The sequence below is a fragment of the Malurus melanocephalus genome, unplaced genomic scaffold, assembly GCF_030028575.1.
Source record: "Malurus melanocephalus ecotype Western Australia unplaced genomic scaffold, MMel_1.1 scaffold_375, whole genome shotgun sequence".
In the NCBI taxonomy this organism is placed as follows: domain Eukaryota; kingdom Metazoa; phylum Chordata; class Aves; order Passeriformes; family Maluridae; genus Malurus; species Malurus melanocephalus.
Genome location: NW_026623607.1, coordinates 579350 through 585349, shown reverse-complemented (window position 1 = coordinate 585349; position 6000 = coordinate 579350).

The following is a 6000-nucleotide window of genomic DNA, read 5'->3' as shown; positions in this document are numbered from 1 at the left end:
CCCAAAATCTCAGTCACTCTGCATCTTCATGTATATATCTGCGTGTATAATTTACTCAAAGTTTGTCTGCTAGATAGAAAATAAGAAAAAGGATACACAGAAAAAAATGCTCAATTTCACCGATGTCCTCAGAATCTTAGGAAAATGTCAGGTGCTTTTAAAGAGGCTAATTTGGTGCACTTTATCCCAGAAYGTCATACTAAGGACACATGGATATTGTTGGGGAATGCCCACGTAGCCGGTGGCTGACAGATGGAACCTTGTTGCACTTCAGCTCCATTTGCCCATTGCTGTTGCTTGTGCTCAAAATACCAGGTCTTGCCAAGTATTTTTATTTTCTGGAATGGAGTATAAAAGTAGCCAATGGTGAGAGGAAAAGGTTGGGATATTTTAACCCCATTTATTTTTAAGGTGGTCTAAAATACTCCAGTGTCACAGATACAAGCATTCACATGGAAATATAAAGCTAACATCAGTCCTTAAAACTACACTTCAAATTGTATGTAAAAACTGTGGGCACCTGCTCTCATTTCTGTTCCATGCTACAAAATTTTTCCTAGAAATATTTTCTATTTTTTTCCTGTTTTTTATTTTATTTACTAAAATCTTCTGATTATAAYAAAGAAAAATACTCACAATTTAATATGGTAATTCAAAGACTTGCTTTATACAAAATAAGTGGCCTACATTTTTTCTTCTGGCTTATTTATTCACCTTCCTTCCTTCCCACACATGGGTCTTTTACTCAGCTTTTTTTCTCCCTGAGGAGTTAGAGATGAAATCATCTCTAACTATTCATTTTTAATATTTCATTTTTAATCCATATCCCTCAAAGCTTCAGAATGACTCCTCTGAGAATGTGTTTTATTTTAACCATAATGGTTTGATGGTGGTTACCAGAGGCTAACTTTAATAAAGGTGGCGGAAGGATTTTCTGGAGAGTAATTTTCTTTTGAAAATACTCCAAAGAACAGATCTTTACCATGAATGTATCAGAAGGTGAATAAATTGCAACAGGAAAAAACTGAAACAACAAAACTGCCATGATAGTACCAAAATGTTTTATGCTGGCCACACAGAAATACACTTCTTTTGTTTTATTTTGTTTTATTATTCATTTCAATTTGCTGTATGTTTAAATGTAGCATGAAATACGTATTTCCTAACATGTAGTATTATACATTTTCAAATTATCACAATAAAATGATCTTAAATCAAAATAGCTTATAACAACTATATAAATTTATGTTGAGTGCATCCAGACAACACAAGACAGGCTCCTTTTGGAGCTGTTGCAGCAAAATGACACCCAATGTCCAGCAGACTTTCAAGCACCTCAGTCAGGTTCCCTGGACTTTCGTATGTCCTGGAGATGCCTTAGCTCACACCTGAGCAATGCCCTCTCTAATTACCTGTTTTGCTCCCATTCCTTTTCACATTCCAGCCTGTTTCTCTCTCCCTCCTCCCAGCCCCTCCTCTGTGTCCACTCGATGGCCAGTGGGAGAGTGAAGTGCCCAATCTCTTTCTGGGCACTAAAGAGCTGTGGGCTGCCCTGTTTCTTGCACAGGAATCCAGCAATCACATCTTCCAGCTCAGGGCAAAATCTCTGACAATCATGGAGCCAAGCAGAGCGTTGGGACTGGCTCTGATACACATTCCTTATATAAGGATCTGGGYTTGAGGAAATATAATTATGGCAGGTGGCTTTAATGAAATTTGTTTTGGCRTGATATGACTCCAAAGCCCTAGCTGTAGCCACCATTTGTCCCTTAATATGCTAGTACACACACCAGGAAGATTTGAGTCAATTAACAAGCCTCAGTCACCACTGACCTGGGGAGGAACAGCCTATCCACTTGAGACTCTTCAGAYGTGTAACTAATAACAAGTTGTCAGCTTACATTAATTTTTACACATCTTGGCTACATCAGAGACATACAGGCAAAATGTAGTGCTCAGAGAAATGACATGGAGTTGAGGACTCCACAGGGAACTTAATCAGTGCCCACATTATATTGATCACAAGTAGTTTTTTCATTATCATGAGATTTCTCTCCTTGTGTAACTCTTTTAGAATAATGTGTAGGAGGAAAGATAATAGAATGGAAATTGCATCTGCAAAATGCAAGAGGCAGTTGGAATATTTTGCRAAATGCTGCTCAGTGAAGCAAAACATCTCTTATGAGTTCTCTGTCTGAAAGACCCGTCYAATATGCATAAATGTAGGTGACTTTCAGCCACAGAAACATGGATGGTCATAATCATAAAAGCATTGAATGGCCTGAGTTGGAAGGGACATTAAAGATCACCTTGTTCCAACCCCCCAGTCAGAGGCAGTAACAGCTTTCACCAGACCAGGTAGTTCAGAGCCCCACCCAGCCTGGCCTKGAGCACCTCCAGGGATGGGGCATCCACAGCTTTTCTGGGAAACCTGTTCCRGTGTCTAACCACCCTCACCATAACAAATTTCTCCCTAATACCTAATGCAAATMTTTCCATTTGAAGCCATTCCCCCTTGTCCWGTCACTCCATGCTCTYGTGCAAGGTCACTCTCCATCTTTCTCATAGGTTCCCTTTGGATACTAGAAGACTGCAGTAAGGGYTACTTACGAAGGACTGAGTCTGCTCTCAGTCAATTTATTGATGCAAATGGGACCCAAGACTGACATCATGTTTAACCTGAGGAAACTGTTGCCTTTTCTGCAATAGCATCATATTCTCAAAAGAAATTGCTAAAACTGATTATTTAAAAAAAAGAAAATTACAAAATTTACAGTAACTTGAAAGTTCGTCTAGAGCCAAACCTACCAGACATCTACCTGACACCAGAAAGCAGCTATTCCAGAACAATTAAGCCTAAATCTCTATGTATCTAACATATAGCTTGTATTCTTTAAAAGCTCCTGCTTTAAAAGTAAATGTGCCAATTAATTTTTAACAAAGACTCATTATTTTAATAAAACAACAGTTTTAAGATGTGTTTAACCTCACAAGCTTGTTCAGACTCTGTTTCTGGTTTTCTTAAAGATGAAATTAGAAAAACATATTTTCAATAGGTTTGAACACTTATATTTTCCACTTACTTACAATATTTTACTTACTTAACAATAAATCTTCCATTTTTTTCCCGAAGAGGTTATATCACAAAAAAGACCAGGCAGGAAATGTAGTAAGGAGACACTGCAGTGGGGTGACTCTTGCTCAGTCAGCAGACTAATGATTCCTTTTAGAGGTAATGCTACTGGAAATGTGCAAGGATTTCCTACCATTTGGAGATGAAGTATTTTACTACCTGAAATATTGCCCAGCTATTACACCACTGAATAGTCGAGTCAAGTGAGATACATAAAACACAGTGAAGGCAACCCTACTTTAGAAAACATTGTCTTTCAAAACAGGATTGTCAACATTGTCTTTCAAAACTTGTTACACTCACAAATTCAGGGAAGTGGGGAGGAATAATTTAGCTCCATTTGGGGCACTCTGCAGTGACAGGGCCCACRTTTGGAGTGGGGAAACAGACCTCTCTCATTTTCAGAAATCCAACCCAGACTGTACACTTTCCTCCTGCTGAGTCATGGTGAATCCTGCCAGCAATCCCACTGACCGTGCCTCTCTCTTTCATACTGGACTGTGTTTACTGYAGAGCAAACTTTAGCCTTCGAGGTCCCAAAAATGTATCTCTGTGCTCCAAGGATAAGTTAAACCTTCCTTCACTGATAGAAACTGGGAAACAGAGAAGGACTCATCTTGAATGATCAGCATTTACAGCTAAGGCAATATTGCAGTCCAGTGACCTGGAAATATTTGAAAAGTGAATCCAAATGTTTGTGGAGCTGCTTGGAAAGCAATAGCATGGGTCAAGATTTTCCCAACATGCTCATGTTTAGTGCAAGACAGTTTCAGGAAAAAATTACATTAACTTCTGCAATGGAGTGGCCACAGTTTGTCCCCCCAAGCTATTATTCAGTCATTCTGTGTATGACATTTATTTCAGATGTGCTGTTGAGAAAGAGCAGATTTCAGAAGTACCATTTATAGAAATTTAAGGACAAAATCAAAACAAACTTCTGGGGAAAATTACTGCTTGCTTCTTGCTRAAGTTTCCAAAGGAAAATGAAGCACACATTAACAATTCCAGTTTCAGATCAATTTGAATAAAAGAGTTTGCATGCAGTCCCAGACAATCTCCAGGAAACCTGCATTCAGCGCAGAAAACATGTAATGCAAGTTATGGGGCAAAAGGGACCTAAACAAACAYTGCCTATGTAATTCTGTAGGCCTGGAAAAGATCTTGCAGCTCTTCTAGTACAACACCCTACACTGAAGAAAGACCAAAGATGCCTATAGCTGTCACAGAAGTTGTGTGCCTAACTTGTTTTTAGAAATCCTCTAGCAAAAGAAGAAAAGAAAAAGCTGCAACAGCTTCAGTCCATAATCTCCCCCAYTGTTTCACTGTCCCGTGGCCAAAAGGCTGTCCTCATTATCCAGCCAAGGCCAGTTAACTTGTCAGCAGTGAACAGGGTCAATACAATTTGTTCTTGTCAAATCTGTCAGCTGTTTTTACCATTTTAGTATGCTACGGGCACTTTAAAAATGGTTATCTAACCACCTATTCCAGAATCATTCCAGGAATTGGGGTTGCATTGAATAACCTATAATTCCATCCTTGTGGTTGTTTTTTTTTTTGAAGGTAGGTGTTGTCTCTGCTTTTCTTGTATGGGACCTGTCCACCTTCTGTGAGATTTCGAAGATACCAGCRTATTTCAGAGATTTTTTTCATATTTCTTCGAAGAAATTGAATGTCATCAAGACCTGATGACTTAAACGACATTTAACTTTTCCAGACACTTTTAAACTTAATTTATCACAATTCTGGTCATGCTTCTATTTTCACATTAAATTTAATGTGGTTAAGTATCTGACCGGAAATTAATCTTTTTATGTRAAGACAGTGAACACTTCAGTACACTCTGAATTGCCTATTAAGTTATGAAACTTTACTTTGCCCTTCTTTCTTTTCTTGTGCTCTTATTTTACCTTGCATAATTTTGCTGCCTTCATGTTTGAAAATAAATGTTAACACTTTACCCTCTAACTTTCTCCAGTTAACTCCTATCTAATTATGTTCCATATTGTATGACTCCTTTTGATTTTAGATTCTTAGGAAGGTCTTGATGCAGTTGTAATTCACTTTGCTCCTAATATTTTAAGTTATCTCCTGTAAGTTTATCACTGTACATTTGATGTAGTTCCTATCTTCTTTCCTGATGTACTTTATCTCAGATTACATATTTCAGAAACTCAAGTCACGTTTMTTTTAACTGATCTCTAGGCTTCTCTCATTGTGCTTTCTTGTAAAATTTAGCTCACTTATCTTCTAGCTTTAACAGCCTCACTGATGTAGTGATTGCTGGTTTGTGGGTGACTAAATTAGAGGGTTTTGTTACTGATATTCTTAAATTGGAAACAATGATWGAAAACTGAAGTGCTTTTGTGCTTCAGCTGTGAAACTTAAAATTGCTCACAGACACAGTATATTTATATATATTGTTCATGTAAAGATTACTGACAATCTTAGAGGATTTTTGAAACATTCAAGAAACCCTGCTTTGAATATCAAAAATCAATTTTAAATTCTGAATAATTATGTCTTATGTGATGTCTTACCCGAGTCTTTGCAGGGACWCCTCAGGGGTAAAAGGGCTCCTTTGACAGGGGCACATCACAACCTCATCGTGGTCACAAGCAATGCCCATGAGGCAGAGAGAAAATGAGATAAAGGATAAAGAGGATGCATAGGGACAGTGTAGTTAAGTCTGGCTTATATTCATGAATTCGTSTAGAAACTAAATAAAAACAAAATRTTAAAAAGYCTCCAGAAAAACTTCCAGATGCTGTTATTACTCAAAGAAGGAAGCGCAGTTGACAGAAAGCAAAGCCTAAACTCTTGTTGTGTCAGYRGATTAATGTCAGGAATRTGCCAGTGCTACTCCATGG